The following is a 27,330-nucleotide window of genomic DNA, read 5'->3' as shown; positions in this document are numbered from 1 at the left end:
TTTAAAATAATGTGTAACTTTTGCAAACCAGTGGGTCACTTCACTGGTGCTCTGCTTGAAAACTTAATCCAGGTACTGCTCACAGGCTGATGAAACATCAACTGCTACAGTTCTATTGAGGCCAGTCTTTAGGATGTGTCTATCTGCCTCTCTAGGCACCAGCAATGGCCACATCTAGGGAAGACAACCTTGTTCCTTCAGAACAGTCAACATACTTGTCAGTGTTTCCTTCTCAGCCTTGACTTTAGGCTCTCAGTACACAAGCACTATCCCTTCCTCACACCATCTGACAACCGGATCTGCAGCTTTTTGCCACAAGTACAAAGAAAACATTCAAAGTTCTCTTTCTACTTGAATTTTCATAGGAAAAAAAAAATGTCTTGAAATGGGTAAGGATGAGCTGTTAGGGAAGGAAGAGGAAAGTAATCCCAAAGAGTATTCCAAACTGCATTGCTTAAACTTACATTTCCTTGACACGAAAACCCAGAAAAAACATTCAGCTAATTCTCCTTTCTGACAGCCTAATATTGATTTTAGACTAATCCTCTATATGTAAATGAAGTCATTAAAATCCCCCATCCTTTGCAATTAGTCTTTTATTGTATTTTTCTAATAAGCCAAGCCTTTGAGATGGGGAAGAGTAAGAGGAGATGGATAGGAAAGATGAAGGGGTTTCACGCATCTCCTCAATGTTTCACTAAAGTATCTCAAACAAACTGAGATATAAATGAGATCCAACTATAAATCCTCAGCCATGTCTCAAAGGAATCTGATCTGAATTAGTTTAACAGCTCTTTTTCCATCCAGCAATTTTGCTTTTACTTTTTTTTTCACTTTACTCTTTAGCCTTAAGAAATATAAAATACTGCACAAGATGTAGTTGCAATAACACTTTGGTTCCAGGGTTGTGGTGGGGCCAAATTTTGCCACTCTTTTGCTCTCCAAAAGAAACAAAATGGTGAGATATGTAACCACCATAATATAACACAGGACAGGGATGCAAGGGCCTCACATCTCAGGCTGAACAACTCCATACATGACAGTGGGAGTGAACTACCAGCCTTGCTAGGAAAAGTTTCTTTTGCTAGGAATATCTGGAATGTTCTTGGTTCAAAGCAGAACAAGATATTGATGTATTAACCAGTCCAAAAAAAAAAAAAACCAGGAAAGGGAGAAATGAAAGTAGAATCAGTCACAGCAGAAAGGAAATTTTCCATCAAATCATAATGTTATGACATAACAATGCCAAAATGAACTTTTTGTTTCAATTCATCTAATTGAAAAATTGTAACATCTTGTCAATTTGTCATTCTCCCTTTGAAAAAGTCAAGTTGTATGAAACTCAGATTTGCCAACTAGAAAATGTATGAGGTGGAAGAGTGGAAGTAGCTGCCTGCATCACCTACTCTGACCTGTTGATTACGCGTAGCACAGCTTCACATGGTATTGGTGCCTGTAACCTTCAGATAGTTCCAGTTCTCATGGACTTGCTTAAACTGGGAGTTTAAAACAAGGTTTTGTGCTTTTGCAGCATCTTTCATTCCGACATGCCTCATGAATTATATACCTTTTAATGAAATGCATCCGTGCTGGACGAAACATGACAGTAACACATACTATCATCTATGCTCTGGTTCCTCGTACCTTCTCAGGTCATTTATATTTGAAGGCAAAGTGCCAGCTAATCAGAAACATGTTGAACATTTATACAAGATGGGACAAAAGGGCCCCTCTGGTTTTAATCATACCCAGGACAGTACGACTATATTCTGTGAATATGCTATATTCTATTTGTGTCCCTTACTAGGCTTCCTGAAAAATGGCTGCCTAAAAAATGAATGGAACTTGTGTTAAAATTGTATGACACAGTACATTAACGACAGACAGAGAACAATTTCAGTGTATCCTGTACAGACTGATTCGGAGATGAAGTTCTCAAAAGCCAGCCTGGCAAATACAACATCCTTTTAGTGTGTATTGTAAAAGGGCAATAAATTACAAATGTCAATATGGATAGTAGAAATCGGAGCCTGTGGGGCAATCTTGTGGTGAATTAAAACAAATATCTCCTTGACTACAGCTGAGGGAAATGGCACTGGCATCATATTTCATTTTAATAGACTGCAGAGAGGTTTGCCTGGGGAGAAATCAAAGTGACTTGATTATCCCATCGTGTTAACTAACATCTTATCACATTCAGGCTCTGTCCGTAAACCAATTTAAAACCCTACTGTAAGAGGCTTTCAAAAGGGAGAACCGGGTTAAAAAGAATTCAGAATAACCCCTCTACTTTTACCCTTTATCTCATGGTGTTACAAGCAAATGTCCAGGTAGTTTTAGGCTTTGTAGCAGAAAGAGGACAGAGGAAAAGCACTAGCGTAAGGCATGATAGTGCAGGACCCAATGTCGGCAGCCTAAATTCAACCAAAATTCTTGTTGTTTGGGATCCTGTGAGGATCTGGATGCAGAGTTCAGCCAAGTCTCTCTCCAAAACCCTGCACCACATTTGACTAAAGCTCTCCACCACCACCTCCCAGTGCCTTTGCCTTCCACCTTCTGACTTCCCTTGCCCTCCAGGTGCAACTGGAAACCCAAGGAGAAGATGGATTTATGCAACCTCTCAGCTGCTTACCTACCTGCCTGCTGCAAAGACGAACCACTCTGCCCAGTAGTTCCCAGGGGCTTGTGACTGAGATTCACAGCCTGCAGTGGTTTATGCATGATTCACAAAGTGGTGCAGCTGCCCAAGCTGGGTTGGTTTCTCCAGGGGCTTGAGAGACCTTTGCAGCAGGAGCCAAGGAGGTTCTCTGCTTCCCCTCTGCACTCAGCTGGCCACCTGAAGCAGCCATCCACTGAGGAGCAGCTCACTGTATCTTCAGTGGAACTCCCCATGCCTTTGAGTTTTGATACGTTTGTGTAGAAAAGCCCAAGGAAGTGTTTTGTGATTATGAGAAACAGTAAAGAAGATATTACTAAAAAAATATAGCATTTGACAATCAGTTTGAGAGAAGGAAAGGCAGTGTTATGTCTTGATATTCCCTCCAAGAGGGAGAAGAGAAATAATTGAAGGAAAGAGAAAGTTTGACACTCTCAGACACTGGTATTTTTCATTCCCTACAATCTAAAACTCAAGCAATGTGTTTTTTCTAACAAATTAACAACTTCACTTGTCTATCTTCTCCCCAAAAATCTTCGCTGAGATGACTTCTCCTTTTTCAGACAGCTCAGATTCTTTTGCCGTCTGCAGCAGTCAAGGCCAAACACATGGCTAGTCCTGTCTTTGAGGGAGCAGGAGGGAGCCAGGACACAGGTGGTTCCTCCATGCTATACCCTGTCAGCTCATGTACAGAAAAGACAGCATCTGTGCCAACCTCTATCAGTGTCTTTCTATACATCTATTTTGGTTCTTATGCAGCACCCATAACCATGACAACTGCCTGCCTGCCCAAACTATCAGACATACGCAGAAGCTGTCTGGTTGTCTAGGCAGCAATGTTTCTAAAGAGGAGACCAGCTGAAGGAGAGCCTGGGCTGAACTGCCCAAAACACGCTGCACAATTCAGCCCACTTAACGAGGAGAGTGAGTGGAAACAACTCTGCATTTCCTTCTAATGTTATACCACTGCAACGCTGGTTCCCTGCGGCAAGAAGAAAGTCAGAAGCTAATGTCACAGCAAAGAGCTTCCAACAGTTTCATGCGGGCTTGGCTCAGCTTATCACCATGACCAGGATGACTCATGGAATCTCCTTGTAGAACATTTTGGAAAATATGGGAGCTGCCCAGGTCCAAGACCTCTGACAGTGATTGGAAAGGGAAGTACCCTATACTTGATCTCATCCTGACCTCTATCAGTAAGAGAATGCCTTAAAGCTCCAAGCACTTTCATGGTATCTTGATACACATCACTGAGTAGTCCACAGGTCTTTATTAGTTCAGGTCGTAAGTAGAAACTGGACTTGACAAATCTGCAGAAGAGTCTCAAACAACCTCCCTACAGCCCTGGGCAGCTCCCCAGCTGGTGAAAACTCACAGAAGTCCCTTTTCTTTGCTAGAGTCACCCTCACTCTTCTACTTTCACATTTTTTGATACATCTTGTTGGAACATAGAAACCAAACTCATATTAAGTCAATGTTATCTGTAACAGGGCAGTGCAAAGGCAACGAAATAAACTGTCAAGAAACCAAGCAAGAGAGGGGGCATATACTCCATTTGTCCCACACTTTTTCTCTTCCATCTATTCAGCAAAGATAGGCTAAACTGACACATGGGTTCCAGGATTAATCTGTTCATTACACCTGAGCAGAGGAGAGAGGTACACAAAGAGGAAATCTGCTGGGGATGGATATCTTGTACTCCTGGTACTGACACTGGGAGAATTTAGAAACTGTACCTAGCAAGCCTCAAACTGAATTGATAAATGGCCTGGAGTTGCTATCCTGGACTCTTGGTTAGATTTGTTGGCGCAGTCCGTGGTGTCAGGCAGGGCACTTTAGAAAATGGGATGGCGATCCATCAGTTTGGCACTGCCACAAATCTCGCCCAAATCCAAGTCGCGAAGGGGAAACATGGGACAGGCGACGAGGCTAAGGTGTGGCACAGCGCTGGGGACTACCCGCAGCATGGGTTTTGCTATGCTCCCATCTTAGGAGTAACAAGCTGTTTTCCATTTTGTTATCATGCTCATATAATCCTTACAAATATAGAAGTAGAACCACAGGCTTAAGTGCCAGGGTACTAGTGTTTTGCACTCTCTTAGGTCCCATTTATCTAATGGTGTTCATCCGTGCAGTGCTGATGCCTCAGAATTACATTGCATTACTGAATTTTGCTGTTGTAGGTGAAACTATTATTAAGGTTGTCTGACAAATCCCATGACAACCCCCTGTTTTCAGATGCTTATAACTTTGCCAAGTTTTAACCATTTGACTGATAATTTCAACTACTTCAAGAGGAATTCACCTGGAAACTTTCAGCCATGACAGCTGCTACATATCCAGGAAAAAAAGTAAGAAAAAATGTTAATTCTGGTGAAGTTTTCTTGCAGAAACATTCTTCATCCTCATCCTTTGGAGTAAAGAATATTCACCCAAGCTTTAGCTAAGCTGATGATCTGTGAAAATGAGCAGTTCACACATGAGTACAGGGGAGACGTGCTATAGTTCAAGAGCTGTTATTTCCTACTGATTCTGTCCAAACTGAATGCATTCCAGTGAACAAATTCCTGGCAATTTCAACTCTGGATGGTTACAGGCTGTGCCAGGACTGCTCTGAATTGACAGCAGAGAGATTTCTTTTCATATATCTTCTCTGCTGGATCCTGACAAAATGGAGGAGTTGGCCAATTTGAATACAAATGAGAGAAAGTTGGATCAGCAACCAGAAAGAGAGACAAAGGGAAACGTGGGAAAAGGAGGAAGGCAAGAGGTAAACTGGGACTGACTGGGCAGGGATCAATAAAAGGAGGTACTGAGATGATCCCATTTCAGGGGATAAGATGAAGGAAGAATTAGTACAGAGACTGGTAGGAAGAAAGAAACCAGACCAGGAAGAAAGCAGGGCTGGGTTGGAAGGGAAGACTACTCTCTCTCTTTGTCCAACCACTGATGCCTTCTATGAACTGGAACACTTCCCCAGGAGACACCAAAACAGCCCAGCCTCAGTAGCTGCCCAGTGGCTACACCCCTCCACAGCAAGTCCTGAGGCTGTTGTTCCTGATGTCCCTGATCCACTGCATATTTATTGACACAAAGTGGAAGTGTGCAACCCAAGTACTGGGTCCAGCACACCCAGCTGCTGCTGTTTCACAAGGTCTGCTTGGAGATGCAAGTCTCAATGAGATGAGGGCTTTCAGTAGATGTGTGCCTACCTTACCCTGATAATGAGTTACCCACCAAGAAGCGAACACTGTCACATACTTCTCCTCCAGCATTTTAGTTTTAATTTAGTCATATAAAATCTTTTTGCATGTCAGGTAAACCAAGGAACACTGCCTGAATTCCCATCAATTCACAGAACAGCAATAGATATTAAGGAAGAGAAGGACAAATTTTTTAAATTAATATCTATTCACCTTCAAGAATGACACCCAGCCCTTATACAAGCTTTTGGGGAGGAAGACCACAATCCACGCATGGCTTGCCCTTCCCTGCAGTCAAACCATGGCAGGTCATGACTAAATCTATCACTCCTGCTCATAATTCAGGATTGTACCAAGGGAACATGACCAGAAACAGCTTCCTCTGGCACAGCAAACTTTGCCATCCAGCCTCTTGCACACTGCCTTCTCTAACGCACGTAGGTCTGAACTGCAGAATACTCCCAGCTGAGCTTGATGTCATGTTTTCTGCACTTTCTGTCTTCACTGGCTGCTTTCCTACACAATTAACTCACCAGGTGGATATTAGCAAGAGGAAGAAAAACAAACCAGGCTGACTTAAGTACATTAAGTAGAGCAGGAAATCGCTGGTATCCATAAGCTCAGCAACTTGCAGAATATTAATCACCAAGCCACAAGTGAGATGAAAACATCTGTATCTCTCAGCAAAGTGCAAGGGAACCACAGAAGATGTACAGAGATGAGCAGGTGATTAACTTCATTTAGCTATAGGAAAAATTAACAGTTTTCTAAAATAGTGTTCAGGTGGAATCGCCAGCACAGCTCCCAGCTGAGAACATCTCCCCTTATAAGTCCCTGAAGCTATATGAATAAGAGACCTGGCACATGTATGAGGTCTCTTGCTGAGGAGGTTTCTTGCTGAGGAGCTCTAACAAATAGGTTGGGTTCAGGAACCAGAGAGCAGCCCAGCAGGCCAAGGGACTCCACTCTGCCTTCACCTAACAAGAAAGCTCTCCCACATGGCAGACTGAGGAAGGATTTACAAGCCCTTTCCCATAGCTGTGTACATGGCTGATGGACCGAGACTGCCGGCCACTGCTCTTGGCAAAGGCTGTGCCATGGGCACAACAGGCACTTGCTGGGCACCCAGGTGTGTCCTGCACACCAGAGACAGCTGGGGCATGGCTGGGAAAAATCCCTCAATGACACATATGTTTAACAACAGGAAGACAACTTCAGCCATTTACAGCGGCTAAATTGCAATGTCCTTTGGTAGCACCATGACCCATGTTTTATAATTTCCTTCCTTCTACCTGTTCCAATTCACAGGCAGCATCCCACAAAGGTGCATTTATATGCACTTTTGCAGTTTTCCAAGGGAATACTTACAGGGCTTTCGCCGTTTATAATTTGCTCCTCAATGTCATATATAAATTACTTCCATTTAAAATAACAATCTCACCATAATTGGACTTTTAGCTATAAAAAATGGCTGTTCCAAGACAGAGGAAAATTACTAGAGAGGAAGTACCCTCCTGGTTCACACTGTCGAGTTCCTGGCAATATCACATCACCCCTTTCATAAGACCATCAATTTTCACTTTTAAATGAGTTATTGGGCTGGATTCACTGCCAGGCAGTGACCATTTGTTCTTGTGCCAGCTTTGGCCTTCAGCATAAACATTGCTGGTATTTACCCCCTGGTGTTAATTTATACAGTAATTATAATGCATTTTCATCTTCCATTTTGCTGGGGACTAAATAAATCAGTTGAATGCAGATCATATGAAAAGACCTTCTCTGAACTTGTTCCGCTCAATCTTTTTTAATACAGAACCTTTTTTAATCAGAAATGCATGCACAAGTTAGACTGGGTCTCCATGATGATTTCCTTCAGCATTTCAGTACGCCCCTTAGCTCTCTGTGGGTAATCTGCACCTATTACATCTTGCATGGTCATATGGCATTTTCCAAGTTGCATTTCAGTAACGGTTCACAGTTCCCTGATATAAATAATACAGGCAAGGTTTCAGCTGTTGTTTCCAACAAAGTTAATATCTGAGAGTGCAAATTCTTATTATTAGGCCAAAATCTCTAATATCCATTTAATACTACAAGTTTTTGTGTAACTGATGCTTCTGTAACTCCAGTGCCCCAAAATTACCCTGTTCTTCCTATGTGCTATTCTGCCCGTTGCAGTGACAGCACCTCCCAGATCTGGCTTCACCGTGTGCTTCCCTCACCCAAACTTCAGCAGCTTTGCAGCCAGGCCAGACTCACCCTTGCAGCACAACCTGTTGTCATCTCCACTGCAAGGATCCTCACTCCCTTTGCAATCCTCTCCTGCTAATCTTGCACTTCCCAACTGGACTAGTAACATGCATGACATGATAGCAAACGCTCCACCGAAATCCAGATAAATCAGATTTACTGCATCCCCCCTATCTAGAAACACTTTACGAAGTCCAGTAATAGAGTAATCTGCACAATCTACCTTTATTAAACTCAGGTTACATTTTCTCTCATTATCTCCATTGTTTTAAATGATTCTTTCCTTTTTAGATAACGCTGAATAACATCCTGAACATAATACAGGATGAGCCTATATATGCCCATAATGCTTATTTTGCTGATTTTGAAATAAAATTCCTGCACTCCCCGGTGTGAAGTACATTTCCACATAGCCTTCATAAAACTGTATGTCAACAGATTCGCAATTTGGTATGTCAGATCCTTCAGCAGCCTGGGGCACTACTTCCTCCTTAGATGCAGTTGCTTCATTCTTCTCCCTAGATACTCGCTTTCTCCATCCCCTCTGGCAACACGCTCCCTTCTAAGCAACTGAAGAGCGCTATTCTTTCTGTTCACATATTTGGGGATCCCTTTAAATCACCTTCAATCTCTGCTGGCTCCTCACCGCAAATCAGGTCTACTTCTTCCTTCTTGCTTTGGTTTTAATGGCTAAACAGTGGTTTACTATTTGCTTCCTTTTTTTTCTTTCTCCACTCACTCTCTTTTTGTGTGTGTGTGGTCTAATTCCTCTTCATATTTGTAATTCTCATTTCTCGCCTATGCTTTCTGACCAGAGAGCAATAGCTTTATTTGCTGAATCACATTTTGTGTTTTTGTAGACTTCCTGCCTGCATAAAGTATCTCCTTGTTTTGCTTTCTTGGTGTTCTTTTCTTTGTTTTAATCTGTTAGACTAAGTGTCTTTCCCCACCAGATTTTCCTTTGTCTAGTATATTAATTCTACAGGTTTTTTCCTCTCACGGAGAAAAAAAAAATCCAAGGCCCTTTTGCATTCAAGTCCAGAGCTCTACAGCCCAGTTTGCCTCTATTAACTAGCTTCTTTCACATTTATGAAATAATAACTCTTAGCTACAGTTGAATGTTTAGCTTTCCATTTAATTTAAATTGAAACAACTCATGATCTCTCAGCTGACGGTTGCTTTCTATGTCTAAGTCTTCTATAATAATCTCAGTATTTTGCAAATCTGCATTGCTTTTTTTTAGTTTAACAACAATTCAGAAAAGAAATCCATGAATTATCAACATCCTGGTATAACTGGCCCCAGCATTAGGAGCAGTATTTGTTCTCCAATGCCTATCTGGAGAATGAAAATCTCTCAAAATGACATAATTTCTGATAGTTTTTATCTCATCAATAATATGAATGAGATTTTTGAGTCTCAAATATGCCTTAATACAATGAAACACATTTCTTTTGTGATTGAGTTTAACCTAGAGTAATTTCAGCCAAATCTCATTAAAGCAGGCTGACTACATATCTCTGCACCTCTGCCTTCAGCAGAGCTCGTCTGAAAAAATTCTGACAGTCCATATCTTGCTTATTCCTGCTGGAAGAGGGAATTATTTTCCCTGTTAATTCCAATTAAAATAATTAATCTGTGCAAGCCATTGTTACCTAGCAAAGTTCTGTATGCAGTAGTAGTATTGGTGCCTTTGGCTGCTAACACTGGGAACCAAAGAGTCCTGCTAGGAGCAGAGAAAGAGGTATCCATGCCGTGCCAGAAATCCCTGTCTGCTCCTGCTGCTGATGGAAATCCGCTTTGAGGCTCAGGGCAAGGATGCCCGCTCCACGGCACAGCCACCCTATGCTGGAAGCAAAGAAATTTGGACTCCCCTTCTCCTAGTTATTATGAGCCCACTTCAATCACGCCGATATAAATCCAGACTGACTCGCACAGTGCTGTGGTGAGTAATTCTCACTTTCCCCCGCTGAAAATAGAGCTGGGGTTGTCCTTTCTGCTTTCCTAGGGAGATGAAGAAAGGAGGTGCTGAGGCATCAGACTGAAACACATCTGTTTTGATGGGTAGCTGACAAGCTGGGACAAATCCTTGCCTGCATCCCTGCTGCGTTTTTCAGGTTCCCATGTGCCCTAAACAGAGAAGCCCTGTCCCCCAAAAGAGAAGCAGGGGGTGTTCACAGAGCGGTCCCCACTGCCTCAGTCACGACGACGCTTTCACAAGAAAAGAAGTGGCACAGGAGGTAAATAGCAGGCAGTAACTGGAGAGAAGAGTTAAAAATCCTAACGCAAAGTCATGAATGAAGGCCACAGAGCCAGCACCCAGAGCAGGCACAAGGAAATGCTCGTGACCTTCAGCCACAAATAGAGCAAAAAGAAAACAGCCACATTCCCCTCCCTGCCACGCTGGAGCCCAACGGTCAACAGTCAGGATGATGGCACATGCTGTTACCCCAATAAGCTGGGAAAACATCAACGTCACCTCAGAGCCAGAAGTCTAGAAACTCCTTTAATTAGTAGTTTTTAAGATCAGATGCACCTATATTAGACGTGCACAATGAACCCAAAAACCACTAGCCTAGAATATATGCAGTGCAAACCAGAGAAGGTGCTTCCAGGAAAACCTAACAGGTATAAAAGGTGGGTTTAAAGATTACTGCCATCACTGAAATTAAAAGCTGCCAGAAGATCTAACAAAGCTAAGATGGAAATGTTGCCAGCACCCTTCTTGCAGGGGGATTGCTGCAGGCTCTCCTCAGTTCTGTGACTGGGTTTCAGAGCAGATCCCAACACCTTTTTCCAGAGAAGGTGGTTAAGAAGTGGCAGCTTCAGGGCATTTTACTTAAGCAACTTCCACTAGTAGTTCATTTGTGAGACAGACAGTTAATTAACACACACTCATTGGAAAAGAAAAGCTTTATTCAGCTCCCAAATTACTTGTTATCCTTTGCAAATGAGAGGGATTCTTCTGTTGGAACAAAAATGTCCTTGTACACAGGTACCAGAAGGGAGGGTACTAGTAACCACTGCCCTTCCCACCCTTGGTTATGGGCCATGTCAAAGGACACATTCCTAGCAGTGCAAGGACAGTGATTTAAATCACATACCTGTATCTACGTTCACTTAGAAACCTCCATTTTGCAGAGCTAAAATCACTGGCCTAGTGCACTCCCATCACCAGGCTGGAACTTCCTATGCAACTCTTGCAATGTTTCATGTTCATTGCTTTTTTCCTGAAAACATCCCCAATTCTTAGTCAGTACAGCACATTACATGCTCAATTTTCTCCCTTACCAAATGCCGATACCTTTCCCTCTCTTAATACATCCCCTCTAACCCAACCCTCAGCCCTGTAACTTTCTGTTGCCCTTCTCTGAATTCCTTCCAATCTCTGACTCATAAAGGATTTATTGGACTAAAGATCCGCTTTTAATAATGCCTTCTGCTGTATAATTTCACTGCTGAAGTTAACTCGGGCACCTTCTGTTCTGTTGGATTGTGGCTTGAAACAATCCACGACAGCATGTCTGGAGGAATTTTGCTGAATAAACTCACAGTTGCAGAAATATCAGATACATAGTGGCAGGAAACATGCTTACAGGGAGAACCTGGGTGACTGGGGGAAAATGCTGTAGAGGGAAAACAGCGAGATAGCACTACTGACCTTAATAACTTCTGCTGTGAATGTGCCCACAGTGATCAATACACAAACGTGGAAGCAATTACACGCCATCAGCGCGTAACCCCTGCTCTCGCCCTACTGCAGAATCAGTGGGAACAAATCTCAAATTTTAATAAAAACTCACAGACGGTTTCTGGACACCTTTTAATTAACACTGCAGCTTCCAAGCCGAACAAAATAATCTCCCTGGATTCTCCCTGAGTAACAGCAATAAATGAGCACCCTTTAAAGGCAGATCATTGGGAACATTATCTCTTCATTCTGAAATGAAAGTGCAAATTAAGTGGCAACATTTTTATTACCTATGATTGCAGGATCATCTCAGAACCTCTGGAGTGTCTGGGAGGAGGGCTGGTGCACACTAGGGGAAGTAATGCACATATGAACACACTATTCATTAAAACTTGGTAACACAAGAGCAGCAAGTATTGTCCAAGACATGAGAATGCAAAATGGAAAGCACTGGGCAACAGTCAGCTGTACCAACTCCTACACCACACACTGCTGGCAGCAAACATTTCTTAGCACAGAGAGACTGGTTTCTCTCTGGTCCCAGCCAGTCTGTTCAAACTGAATTTCTATACTGGCAATAATGACTAATAGTAATTGTCACCAGTGACTAATGATATGGCCTGGATGTGGACACTAGCCAAGAGGTGGAGATTTATTAGGGTGGTATTGAGTTGAACAGAGAGGAATCTGGACATGGAGGCAATAGGTTTTGCATCACATAACAAATCTCCTCCACTGTCCCTTACCCAAGTCTTCTCTACCATTCCTGTCAAAGTGTCCTTCCTGTCACTGTTTTCATACCTCTTGGAAAAAAAGGCATGTTACGGAGAAGAAAAAGGAAACTATTAGCACAAATGCAAACATGCAAAAGTTTTGGGCAGGGAGATTTTTTTATTGTTGCTTTTTTTACTGGTAACCAGATTGCTCCTTCAAAACAACCAAGACTTTAAGCAAGTTAATAGCTTCAGTCTATATCTGAGCTCTCTATTAAAATTGCTGTTCCTCCCTCTTTTTTTATCACCTAAAGGCTGATACTGCAATACAAAAGACATTCATGTAGCATAATGCGGAAAGAGGCCCGTATGCTTCTGAGACATTGAAGACTGATTATTACCTCTCTCTTTGATTTCTGGCTTCCCCAGTAAGTTTTAGTGGTCTTTGCAAATGGCTCTGAACCTTTCTGCTGGGATATTTATGCACTAGCTTATTGCAGCAGGTTGCTCTGCTGCTGCGTTTGTTTCACTGGCTCTAATCTTGGCAACATCTTTGTATTTGCACTTTAAAGCCATCTAAAGACATCCCATAGCTTTTTTCTATTCTGTGGTCCTTGGTTAGTTTCCATAACCAGGAAGCCACTTCAGCTGAATCTTACAAACCATCTCCAGAGCTATCTGCAAAGACTACTAAAGCCTACTGGGGAAGCCAGAAATCAAAGATGGAGGTAACGCCTCCAAGGAGAGAAACTCTACAACCTCCCTGGGCAACCTGTTCCTGGGCCCAGTCACCCTCACAGTAAAAAAGTGTTTCCTGATCTTCATACAGAACTTCCCACGTTCCCGTTTATACCCATTGCCTCCAGCCCTGCAGCCAGCTGAAAAATCCAGCTCTGCTAAGAAGTCTACTCCATTGTACTCCAGGCCTGCAGGCTAACGCCCTCAGCATACATGATGTTGAGAGAAAAGACTGTATGAAACATGATGAGCTAGAGAGGAAGAAGACTCCAACAGTTAAGGCAGGAGACTGATGAATTTTCATCATGATTCTAAGCAAATGCTCAGTTCTTCCAGACATCCCATGTGCCATTGGTGGACTTAAATGAAATTCCTCTAATTTTGCTGTCCTGCTTTCCAATGGGCCTAGTCATCAGCCCTTTTGTCAGAGACAGCTTTGCTGATATTTCATCCCTGTTTTAGAGTGGGTACCTGGAGGTTATAGAAAGGTAAAGGTTCATTCAGAGCATTCTTTTCTATTTCTGTGCTCCTAGACCCTCTTGAACACAGATTCCCTTCTCCCAGAGGTCCATCTAGATGAGTATTTTGTGGCTGGCAGGGATCACTACTGGATGCACTGGTGAAGAATGTAGGAACACAGCTTACAGCCCTGAACCTCCAGCAATCTGTGGTATCCTTGTCTTTAACAGCCATCACATACTATGTGAAAAGTATTTTTTTTCTCTGTTTTAAACTTCCTAATGTTCTCCTGGAAAATGTTGGCAGGGATGCTCAGAGAATGAGGCTTACCCTCCTCTGAAACTCTCAGTGAGGCTGTGTTTCCAAGGACTCACCTCTAGGCTTACACTTCCACTGATTCTAGGACCTTCTTTGCCCCACTGTGTGCCTACATCTAACTAGTCTCCTATTTGCTCTGCTCTGTCACATCACACGAAACTTTCCAGGCAGCTTCCAAACTGCTGTGAGAGTACAAGCAGTCTCTCAGCATACACCATCCTCCTTAAAGGATAGATGAAAACCTTCCAGTCCTGGCTCAGGCACTTCATTAAAATATTGCTCCAGGCAAAAATGATTCAACCAAGTCTGACAGAAGCTTCACAGCTTGCTTTCCACAGAAAGCCAAACTGGCCAGATCAATCACTTTCTATCTTACAACTGCTTTCCCAAAGAAATCTACAGGTATTCCAACACCAAAGGTGATGGGATGTCCTAAGCAAAAAAGGGACATAATGACAAAGTTACCGAGATGCCACTGTTCTGGGCAATGAAGATCTAAAAACCCAAACATGAAAACAATTGAATGGCAGAATTTCCTTAGGAGTGTGTATTTCAGTCAGTTGAGGTTGAAAAGGGCATGGCTATTGAATTGCTGAATCCAGGAACACGTTTCTCCTCATTTATTCACCATAATCTAAAGACCAGGTTAAATAAGTTCTCCTTTGCAGTCTGGACAGTTATTTTTCTGCTGATTCCACAGTTGCACACTCAAGAATTATTGCATGGCTTTTATTACCTAGAAAACAGAAAAGGCTCAAAAAAAAAAAAAAGAAAATGGCTGATAGGGAATTCTAGAAAGGTCTCTAATCAGGAAATAGCATCATTTCAGATGCTTTCAAGACAGAAAATACTGTAACAGGGGAAATAAAAACTGCATATTTTTATTGGATTTGTGGATAATCCCCCTATTTACTGAGACAATTGTTTCTAAATCTTTATTTTTCTCTGAATATATATTTGAGGAGTCAGACTATTGTCTCTGCCATGTATTAGGCTAATACATTAGCTGATTTATCTAAATGAACAAGAATCATATGTAAGCCCACTTTTTCAAATACGTAAATGCTGTTTGTCCCCTCAACATTATTGTTACAACAGCCTCAGAGTATTATAATTTACCTACCTAGCATGCAGTGTTCTTCGTTATGCAATTACCCATTCCGAGTATGTAAATTCATCTTTGTCCTAGTGAATGTGGATTTAGCTTTGTATAGCTGACAATGTAGTTCCACTGAGGCATTCCTCCTTCCTTCCTCCACAAATTTTTCAAAGGAAAAGTGGTCAATATTTGCATTTTAATCACAAGATTACGGGCAATTGGGATGTTCATTTTAAAAATTACACTGCAGATTTGAGTGGTGAAAGCAAACAAGCAAGCAGCTGTAGGAAGCCTGCACAGTGCTCACCATGCACTAGCAATCGCTGCATCGTTGGCTTCATCATTAGAGGACTCTATTTGGATGGTCAAACTCTTAAGCACAGCCATCCGTTAGTGCTTGGGAAGATTAGACAGACAGATGGCTCCTACAGAGAGATGAGTTAGAAAGATGCAGGGAGGGATATTTTCACCAGATGGATGCTGCCAAGTTTTGCAGGGCACAAGAGGTGCCCTGAGGTCTAGATCAAAAGCTAGTCCCCCAGGATCTTCTGGAGGAAAACAGTTCCTCAGTTCAGCCAAGTACTTGATCAGAGGAGTAACTGGAGACAGAAGAGTTTTCTTATTGAATTAAGGATGTGCTTGTGTCCTTGATGACTTAGTTACTGCGTAAGGCCACTGAACCAGGCAGAGAAATATCCAGCAAGAACTGGGTGGACATGAAGGGCTCCTGACTCCAACTGCTAGCAGCGTATAGGAGGAATTGCAGCAATGGCTGCTGTGGCCTTCTCTTGAGTGTTTTCAGTAAAATCCCAAGGGATAAAAGAATAGAGAACCCATGCAATGGCAGTGAATTACAAATGCACTCAGAAGGCCTCTGCTGGCTTTTGCTCACTTTCTGGATGTTTCAATGACTAGAGATTCAAGAGTTGTGGGAGGGGAAGTACATTGTTGATAATTACATCAGTGCATTGTTCACAGAAACCGAGAAACTGTTAACCACAAAGGATTTTACAATCTGAAGTGACACTACTGAGAGCAGATTATACCCAAGTATTTGAACATATGATTGATGACTACAGGCGCAGAGAAAGGGGATACTGTGAAAGTGGAAATAAATAAAAGGACATAATGACCCAAAAAGTGCACGCTGCAGTCACACTTACAGAGTCTTTGGGAAAATGTACATGGTTACTCAGTTTCTTGTCTAACATTTGTGTGGCTAAAGCTTGTGCTGCACAGCACGGGGGTCTTCACAGCTTCCTCTGGCTGCCCTCAATGCACCCACCACTCCCACCATGTGTGGAAGTCCTCTGCTGCAGAAAATATCGGTTTGATTTTTTTCAGGGGAGACCTGAGGAGAGAGATGACCTAATATCCTGCCCTAGATTTCAATGGGGTACTATCTAAAATGCCTATGCTAGTTTGGTCTCTTATGTCCCAGAGACTTACAGTATTCAGTTTCCTCAGAGAAAACTTTGCAATAATCTCTTGGTTATAGAAAATTTCTTTCGGATAGTCTCCAAATGGATGTCAGGAAACAGAGTCCTAAATGATGAGCATAAAACTGAGCTTTTGAAGTCTGTAAATAAAAGGGGAAAGAACTGCAGGAATGGTGATTACTTTGAAATCCCGCTGAAACCACAGGGAGCTGCAAGTATTTACAGCTCCACTGGCAATGAAGTAACTAGGTGCCAGAACAGTGATTTAGCGGAAAAATAAGATAGCTAGGTTCTGTGTTTATTCTCTTAGGTGGTGCCAGGTCAATTTATTCCATTTTGAAGTCAAACAGTGATTCCCCTACTTTGCTGCACCATTCCAACTTGGCAGACCTGAAAACCAAAAGCCTCCTTTTGCCTTGTCTTTTTTTTTGATGAGTAATAGTGATATCCCAAATTGAAGCTGCCTCCAAATGCTGCCGAGGCATATGCACACTTCTGTGGTTGAGTAACGTGGGGCAAATAAGTCAAACAGGGCCAGGATGGCTGGACTCAGAAAGAAACACAGCTAGATCTGGAGCAATGTCAACCTGGGAAGGCTTCAGGTGCGAGAAGCTCATGTGAGCTCATCTCTGTTTCACAGCACTAACATCCTGATAGGAAAAGGACATGTGAAGGAGAAAATCTTTTGAGGTAAAAAACAAAGCAAAAACCCCTCATGCTGTCATGTAGTCACTCTGTTATCTATTCAAGCTCTTACACAGTGCCCTCAACATAGAATCCGTGTGTCTGTCAATCACCAATGCACTTATCTCCACACTGTCTCTGTAGGAGTAGGAAAGAAATCTTATCTCCACCATATAGATGAGCAGTTGAGGCACAGAAATTAAGGGCTTGATCTAGTTACCTAAACGTAAGTTTCTAGTGCCATCTAGGATGTCCTGGGGCATGCAAGACATGCACAGGGCTGGCAGGTAGGACACAGGACCTAAGGGAGATCCATGGTCTTCTGGAGGCCAGGCAGGATATGCTGGCACACTGCAGAGGGAGATGAATGTCTAGGTTTAGGCAACTGAATTGAATCCTGCGGTCAAGGCAAGACATCTGTGGCAGAGGAAGGAGCTGTACCCTACGAACTGCCCTGCTAGCACTCTAAATACAAGAATTCCCTTCCATCTGCAAAGAGGGACACAACTTTTTTTCCATGTTTTGACTGCAGGCCTGTTTTATTACTAAGGCCAAGTTTCACATGTCTGGGACCTGAAAAATAACTGCTGCTGTCAGGAGCCTGTGTATTGTCTTTTTCCTGGCTGAGTATGAACACACATCCATATTGTCTTTCAGCTGCTATCAAGAAGATCCCACCTATGGAATACGGAGCTATTTTCTATCAAACTCAATAAAAACACTTAGATTGTAGTACAAGGAGCCAGAATCAATATCGGTGTGGCCTTCCTCCACCATGTCCACAAGCCCCAGATCTCACGCTGAAAGGCGAATCTACCTCCTTATGGCAGTATTTACAGAAAGACACTTTCATTTTAGCTCATGGCAAAGCCCTGATGATGATTTAGAAGCTTGTAATGAGCTTACTGAGGAAGAATGAAAGGATGGTCAAGGTCATAGCCCCAACAGGAGCGCTATCAGTCTTGACATGTACAGCAAATAAGGTTCTCAAACAGCTGCCAAATCAGAAATAAGCTGTATGCAGAGAAGCTGTGCTGGCCTTGCTGCAGGCTGTTATTTTGGTGCATTAGGCTGAGGACAGATTTGCAAAACCGCTCGGGCAGTTCGGACATTTGGTTCCCCTTTGAAACAGCTCAATGAAAGAGGTGGTGGCAAAGCACCAGCCTGGCACGTCTGGTTGCTAGAGCAGCTTCCTGCAGTGCAACCTGCAGCCACACAAGCATCTCTTCTCTGCCATTTGCCCCGTTGGTCTGGGCTGTGTCCATATGCCTTGCAGGCCTACATCCCAGCTGCTACCCAGACACACAGGTTTAACCAAACAACCCCCAGGGATGAGACTAGTTGCAATCCTCCCTTCTGGCCTCTCTCGGAGGATAAAAGACACACTTCAGACACAGTCCTTTCCCCAGCCACCCCAGGTACCCTCCATTGTATTCACAGCTGCAACAGTGAGCAGAATCTGATCAATGTCTTAATTTACTTAAGCCTCCCAAATACTTGAAAGAGGAGAATTATTTTTATGTTATTATTTTTTTATATGTGAAATCTGATTAGAATAATCCTGGCAAGGCAGAGTGATAAGCAAATAGAGTAGGTGAAAAAAGGTAGCTTTGAAGGAGGAAATTGATTTCCTTCTGTCCCTCCAAATTTGAATAATAAACTTTCACAAAGAACTTATTTGAAAGAATCTCCTGGAGATGCAAGAAACTGTAATACTTCAATAAATCATCTCTCAGAGCTCCTTACAAAAACAGAGGTTGTTGCAGAGTGAAAAGTTTAAGACGTTCACACTTCCAGTGGCCAACACTTTCATGGGGGTACAGAAAAATTTGAGAAACCACTTGAAATTAGTCAGTGTCATGCAAGAAACTGAGGCTATGGGAATCTGGGTGTTCTATCTGCTTTTGCGACTAAGGAGTTACAAACTGAAGAGAAGTGTGACCAACAGCCATCTTTCCCTTCTCTACACCTGTGTTTTCTTGTGTAAGAAGGTGGATAATTCTCTCCTTTTTCTGGAAACCACTTTGAGCTTTCTAGAAGAAAAGCAGGTCTTGCTATGTCTTCACAGAAAGATATGATGATATCCAATTTCCAAAACAGGCACTACTTCTAATAATTATCGTTTATTCACTAAAATCCTAGAACACTATTAACAAAGAAAATTCATTGAGAATTCTTATTCCAAGGCTTCAGAAAGGAATTGGTTTCCTATATACGTAGTAGTATGAGCATGCACACGTTCACTGGACATTACCCAAATGCCTGAACAGACCACGGTCTCAGATATGCTGGGGTAAATACACTCATCTCAGTTTTCTGACTACATGAACATCAGTTGGTTTGCTCTAGATATAACTCAGTGGCAGAGACATCAGATACTGAAATATCCCTCAATACCACACAAATTGTACTAGTCCTTCCACCATTACTTTGCTACATGATGCTTTATGGTCACGTTTCCACCACTAAAAAATCCTATGGAACATTTCCTGTTGAGTCACACGCAGTCCACCTCCAAGCAAAACCTCCAGTGCAGAGTTTGGTCCCCAGCTATCATTAAGTCCTTGGTCACGCCTGGATGGCACGAGATGCCCTGGAGAGAGGAAGACACCATGCATGGCACCATCCCAGGGCTGTAAAGCACTACTGAAGCACCATGAATGCTGGACAGACTGCCTAGCAATCCACCCAGACGTTTCTGGTACCCAGCCTAGCTCTGAAAAAACAGGCATTTCTGCACAGTCTAAGGAGATGTTTTCTCAGTGGTTAGATCAGTTACTGTCTCTGTTACTATGAGTGGCACCTACTGGAACTGGACACTGAATTAAATGGACCCACAAGGGCCACCCTTACATTCATCTCAGTGAGAGCAAGGGGATGTACTGGGTGCCCAACACCTCTGAAAGCAGGGCTTTAAATTGCCTGAAAATCCATGCCTGATTTTGTTAGTGCAAATGGTTTTCTTGCAAGACCTGGCTGTTCAGCTCCTGGGGGCATCAGCACATTACAAGTGCTTCTTTCCAGAGCACTCCTGCAATCCTGAGCTTCTCAGAGGAGCTGTTTCCAATTCTCCACCTGCCATTTTATGAAGCTGATGCTGTAAACAGGCCCAGCTCCTTGGGTGGCTGAAAAAGAGATATCTGTGGAGCCCTGAGCAACTGCACTTGACATATGGTATTAAGATGTGCAAGGGAAGATGGCTGGCAGAGTATGACTCTCCTGTGGTTCTTTTGCCGGCTCCCATTATCCTCAATGAAGATTGCTAGGGACATAAATGCTGAGGAGCCAGAAAAGAAGTGAAATGGGAAGAAAGAGAAGGAGAAGCGAGCCCTGCCTACACAGCACACAGCTTTCAAAGCAAACTGATTTGCTCAGACACAAGATACTACACGTACAAGTTGTGCTACTGCTGATGCACCAGTTCCCTGAATAATCACAGTGATACAAAAGAAAGCTTGTGATCAAGGCAAAGAATTAGGATCAGGAAGAACAGAAGGCCTAATCCAGTCTCTACACATGACCTTGGGCATGTCACATCACTCCTCTACACTCGGTTTCCTTAACTATGTGATGAAGCTTCCCAGCATGAATGGAAAATTATCTGAGCGCGTGGGAGAGCTCAGGAGCAACTCACAGGTAAGTGATAACAGATTCTTTTCAGGGCCCACATTATTGGCCTCTGCAGCCCCAGCTAAGTTAATTCCTCCCACTGCCAATGATCCAGATGACCCAGACACCCTCAGACCAGCACACACTTGAAGGCCAATCATGGGATGTAGCTTTAGGTGAAAGAACTGCATTTTAACAGCTATCTACCAGACATGCAAGAGCCACAGCACATCTCGGACCCAGCCTCCCATCAGAAACTGGTATTCAGCATGAGCTCTCACTCCTTCTCCTACTCCAACACTGGTAGCTATCACCAGACTACCCTGCTTCTGGTTTCATTTCAAGTATGCTCCATTCCCTTCCTGCTCACCACAGTGTATGGTGGGATTCCCCAGCATCCACAGGGAAATTCTGCTACAGGCAGTAAACATAAATCATAAACCACGACAGAGGGTTTAAACTGGAAACAATCTTGAGTGCAACAGGACCATGAGCATCATGACAGGCCAAGCTGTGGTCTGCTCTTAGAGGTGCTTTATATTTTTTTTCCCCCTAAAGAAAAGTTCATAGATGTGACTCCTGCGGTGATCCTCCACCTTCTCCAGCTGGAGACATGATGTCTGCCTTTGGGTTCAATACTTCCAGACTGCTTGCTAGGGCAGAGCACTGGGAAAACAAGGAGGAAGGGAAATCCCTACACAAGGTCTTCAAGTTTTTTCCATGCTAAGCCAGAAAAAGAGCATGTCAGATTCCAGACAGGTCTACAAGTTGAGAAGCATTGGATGGCAGTGGTATTTTAGATGCCTACCTATCACACCAGGTGTCTACAGGACATCCACAGACATTTGCTGTGGACAAGATCCTGCTAAACCTCTGTGCAGATGCAGATAGGCAGGCAGGAGCTAAGAAAGACACAGAGCAACACTCAAGACAGCACAACCAGTGCTGTTCAGCTACAGCTCCCAGAGCATGCCAGGAGAGACTAGGAGGAAAATGCCCAGCCAAAGTGTCCACAGCAGCAGTTAAGAGGTGCAAGAAGATGGAAGTTGCTTTGGACAAGCCAGTGTAACAGTTGTGAGCCTTCTTCCTCTAAGAACTAAGAAGGCATTTAGGACAGGATCCATAGGATCCAACATTATGGATCCCAGCTGGAGTTGGTTGGTTGCACACCTGCACAGCACTCTTGTCCTGAGCTGGTTGGATCCCTGTCAAAGGTCCTTCCTCCAGCCAGAGTCTGCTCTGCCCCACTAGAAAGCAAGGGGCCTCTCTGCAGCCATCTACCTGACACGGGAACAGGCACAGTACAGAAAAGAGGGGGCTGCAGAAAATAGATGGTATCCCCCAACTGCAGATGGTGATGGTTCTTCTTGGTGTTGAGCACAGTCCAAAATTCAAAACCCATTAGCTGCCCCAGCTCCACCAACAGTAGTTGTCCAATGTCAGGAGGAAGGGGGGAACTTCTTTGCAGTGCACATGTATCAAGTTAGAGCAATATGAGACAACGTGGTGACTCCTCAACCTAGCAGAAGTGGTAAACAAGTCACCTTAAAAGGCACGCAATGTCTGGCACAAGTGCACAGGCTTTGAACACTGCAGTGGGGATACCAAGAACTGCTTTTTCTCAACCCCTGCTGCTTTGGAGAGATTCCTACTGGGGGAAGCAATAGCCCAGAATGGCCACTGTGCTTGTGGGAATGTCAGAATCAGGCTAAATCTTGCTCCTCATCTCACTTTGCATGTGCCTAGAAAGTTGGACATTATCTTTCTGGTGCCTCCTCATCTAACAGCCTTGTTCAAAATCCCTGAGGTTCTACTTTCCTCTTCTATTTCATGCTTACAGTGATTTAGTGGTGGAAGAGAAAAGGCTATGCAGGAAATTCATGCTGATTTGTATCTCAGAGGCTTTAGAGATAGAAGCAGACAATCTTTGTTCCAGCTGCTGTAACTCCTCTGCAGTGTTCCAAACAGTATCTGGGAGTCTGTAACATCTGCATGTGTGCATGCAAATCCCCAGAGCTGTTATCAATAATGCATCTGATGCACAGCCTTCAGAGGAGCTGACCAAGGGAAGCTTCTTATAAAGAGAAATCAATCCTTCAGTCTTATCAGAAGGAAAGTGGTGAGAAGACAGGAAGACTTACCATCATTGTGCCATGTCTTATTTATGTCAAGAGGGTGTTCACATTTCAGAAAGCTTTTAGCGTGGGGCTGGTACTGAGGTATGTATTTGGGGGATTAGAGAGCACGTTATGAATATTAAAATACTTTCAACTTTCTGGGATTCAACTAACTTATAGAAGAGAGCTGCATGAAAGGCTACCATTGCTCCCAAAGCACAGCTTCTCTGCACCTTGGATGTCACTGGTGTGTCAGAGGTGGCAAGACACCCTCATAGTCTCTTTATGCCTTGTTAATGGCTGAGATGTCAAACTACCAAATTAACCTGGGACTCATGTGTGTGCGAGCGATTTATTGATTTCAGAGAGGGACAATTAATTTAACGTCGTTTAAAAGTTTCGGGGCTTGTCAGGCTTTTCCACAGAAGAGTAAACACCTCCACACAACAAAGGATGCAATCTATTGTTCATCAGCAAGGAAGATGGTCCCCTTTCTAGTCAAGCAAAAGCTGTAGAGAAGGCCACAGGCATAAGTCTACATAGCATCCACCCACCAATAGGAATTTTTTGGTCTGGATATGTTGTCCGAAACACACTGATGTGAGATTAATAAAGAGTGGTTAAGGAAAAGGAAAATGCTGACAGCAACAAGGTGAGTAGCAGAAGCTGTTGGAAGGTGTAACTAAAGCACAGCAAAACTGCAAGCAAGTGAAATTAGTCACAAGAGTAAAAGATCAAGCGTGTAACCTAATTGCAGGCAGAAAGGCAATGATACACCATAAAGGGACTAACGGGTACCACTACAACCATCATTGCTTGGTTTTCTAGTCCTATGAGAGTTCTACAGACAACTGCTGCTGCAGCAGAGATAGTTTAATTTAAGCTTGGAAAATAAGGGCCAGGCCGCAAGTCCAAACTCTGCTCTGAACCATCCCGTCTGGGCTCAGCCTCCAGCAAAGTGAAGATTTCCTCCTCTTCACGACACAGAAGAGGCCATGACTTTACTACTACAATTCTCAACATCTCTCATTTTCTCATAATCCCACATCCATGACTGTGTCCTCTACTCCCACCCCCGCTGCTCCCTCTCGTGGGGCAGGTAGCCATTAGCCGTGGGCGGGTTGGTCATGTACCCACTTCTCCTTTATAAAGGGGTCCCAGGTACCTGCATCAATCAGAATCACCGACATCGTGAGCGGGGAGGTGTAAGCACACGCAATGCCCTGCTCGTAACAGCACGTGCTTGCGACTCCTGGGGCGGGATGGGGAGTGGGGCACTGGTGACTGCTCCGAGGCTGGGCCCTGAGTCCCGGGCCAGGGCTCCCCGCCACCAACCACAGACCCTGAGCACTGAGGGAGCTCTGTGTGCACATCTCAGCTCAAGTTGTGGTAGATGTGTAAAACAACCCGCTCTGCAGAGGGTCTAGGATGTTGGTTAAACCAACCTGCTCTACAGAGGGTCTAGGTTAAAATAAGGTTTTTATTGTAGTGACAATGCTGTCATGTCATTGTTCAGCTGAGGATCCCTAACGAACCTGCCTGTCCCCATGGTGTCGGGTGGCAGCACCTCAAAACTCTGTGGGTCCCATCCTAGAGTCTCCATTTTAGAGAAAAAAATAACAAGAAAAAAAAAAAAGTCTTTCAGCACATATTCATTCATTCAAAATTTACAAGTTGGATAATACAATTAAATACTCCAGTAATAAACAACCAGCAGAGCTAAAACACTCAGTCATTTCCCCTTGGGGCTGATGTTTTCAGCCTTCCAGGAGGACCAGTCGTATTTTTAAAACAAAGTCAGCCCCTGTGGTAGCAGACGCAATGGGTGGGGAAGAATGGGCTCTGCCTTTGATGCACATTGCTTTCTGGCTGCCCTCTAACCCACTGCAATGGGGCCAGAACTGGGCTCAGCCTCGGCCAGTATGTACAGACGACAGACCTTGCAGGGCCTCTTTGGTGAACCTTGTATACCATGAAGCCAGACATAAGACCCAGGCATGGTTCAGGAGGCCCTGGAGTGGGTCCAAAGCCGTGTCCTGCCTGCCTGCCTGCTCTGCTGCCAGGATGCCTCTGGGCAATGCTGCTGGCAAGGTGCCCCTCTGCTCCTCCCTGCTCGCGCACAGATTTCAGGCTCCTTGGCACAAGCATGCTGGCCATCCCACGCACTCTGCAGAGCTGAGCACGCTGTCAGCATGCAACACATCACAGCAGTGACTGGCTGCCAGTAGTATGAACAAGATCCCTTCCACTCCGCTCTCGGTTTCACAGATTAATTCACAGCAAGAGAAGTTGGGTAGATTTGGAGTTTTCCTTGCAGTAAGGATTGTCTCTTTCAGAAAAGATGCCAGAAGAGGCAACTGAAAGTGGCACCAGGAGACCGGTGAGCACAGATTCAGCAAAGCATCAAGGTGCAATTTCAGAGCTTTGCTGAACTAGATCTTGTATAAACACATTTCAAGCCAGGTTCATAACTCCTGCCAATCATGTTTACTCCACAATTTCAGGAGGCTCCTGTGAGGCACCATGCCATGTAACTGTAGGTGCCAGAAACCAGCCCTATATCTTGGGATTCATGGTAACAAAAAGCTATGGGACCTGAACTCAGTTCCCGTGATTCAGAGACTTCAAGAAAATAACTTGCTTTGCAAGTGCCTAGTCAGGATAGTATCCTGTCACAGCAAAGCAGGGATGGTTCAGGCTCCTATCCAGGCCTTTCCACTATAGCACACTACATTCCCCACTGATTCAGCCAGTCTGGCTTGAAATAGCCCAAGTATTTTGAACCTCTCTTCTTTTCCCCCAGGAAAACTGCATTACAGTTGAACAGTGTTTCCCATTTTTAAAGTCTTCTATCACTTGGCTCCCAGTTATAATCACATGCACACAGTCAGTAGGGTTTTTTCTTGGTTTTCTTAGCCTATGACTGTTGTATCTCCTGCTTTCGCCTCCAGAGCCATTAGTCACTGTTTGGCAAAGGCACACCATTCACTAGTTTATCCATTCTATATTTGAGTTTGGTGTTATCAGAAAGGAGATCTGAATCGCTTCATTAACACGCACCTGACCTCAGCCAAACATGTCCTCACTCAAAACTTTTCTTGTTTCTTTTCATATCAACCCCCCCATATTCCTGGATCCAGAGTCTTGGACCCAGGAAGGCAAATATTTGTCCTCCTTCTACTATAAAGTAAGATGTTAATAACAGTTCCACCATCACCCTTGATGTCCTGGAGTTTTTTTCTAGGTTTCACTTGTGGAAAACAGACAATGGCTCTATTTATGAACAAACCAGACACTGGATAAATGATATTAAAAACAAGCAAAGCAGGCTGGAGAGTTTGAGGAAAAGCAAAGTATTAGCCCAGGGAGAGGAGCTTGGAGCTTGGTTACTGGCCAGTCCTGCGTCCCCTGTAGCAGGATGCAAAGGGAAGGTAACGAAAGGGACTTCTACTGTGATTGCCTCTCCAGAGCGACACCATGACAGTCAGCTTTTGGTTCTTGTTTGCCAGGATGAGTGCTCCACTTGCACATCATTTCTGTTAACTAAGGGCTTTCCCTGCACACTGTCCCCTCCTCAACCTAGACATTTTCTAGAGTTTCCTTCCAAAATCCAACTCAAATATTGTATTGCCATCGACTGCTCTGCTTTAACCTCATCATTTCCCCTGCAGTGGTTAACTGATCACACACAACACACAGGACAAAAATGGGCAAGCTCTATGCAATGCTACAGCTGCTTAGTACCTGCTCCAAAGACCTTGCCTACCCACTTACCTAAGGTTAGACCTGTACATTTGACCTCAAGGAAACCAGCAGAAGAACACTGTGCAGAAGACAGCAGCTACAATCGATTAATCTCTGTGATTTCTACTCTTGCTTTCCTTACAATTTAGAGCAACCCCTCTCTACTGGTGTTTTACCTCCTCCTCCTTCCACACTTCAAGGAAATCATGTGGGATCAAAATGCTCAACCAAAATCTAAACATTTTGTTCTGATTTTATTAGGAACAATAAAGCAATATAAAACACTCTGAAGTTCTTTCAAAATGGGAATCTGTAACGTTTCTTTGGGGAAGTGTCAAAATGAGATGAGTCAGCAGCACTGGAGCATTTTTCCCCTATTTTCTTCCACAATGAAATTTCAGCAAAAGATTATAGTGCATCCCAACACTGACAGACCACTGCTCACAAAGGGGAATGTCCTGTCCCTGCTCCTCCAGCTGTCATTAGGTGGAACATAGCACATTCCTAAATATTCTATGCAACCAAGGCTAAGAGAAGGCACTTCTTACTGAAGCATACTTATTCTTTATAATTTGCACTGCTATCACACAAGACAAGGAACAGCTAGCTA

General features: G+C 43.6%; 1 protein-coding gene across 4 annotated transcripts in view; it reads right to left on the bottom strand.

The window, feature by feature from the left end:
• FGF12 (fibroblast growth factor 12) overlaps positions 1-27,330 on the bottom strand; it is a 231,984-nt gene that overhangs the window by 39,346 nt on the left and 165,308 nt on the right. The window lies entirely within an intron of this gene.

Source organism: Strix aluco, chromosome 9 (assembly GCF_031877795.1).
Source record: "Strix aluco isolate bStrAlu1 chromosome 9, bStrAlu1.hap1, whole genome shotgun sequence".
NCBI classification, from domain to species: domain Eukaryota; kingdom Metazoa; phylum Chordata; class Aves; order Strigiformes; family Strigidae; genus Strix; species Strix aluco.
Note: the sequence above shows the minus strand (reverse complement) of the source record. Positions and strands in the feature narration are given on the sequence as shown.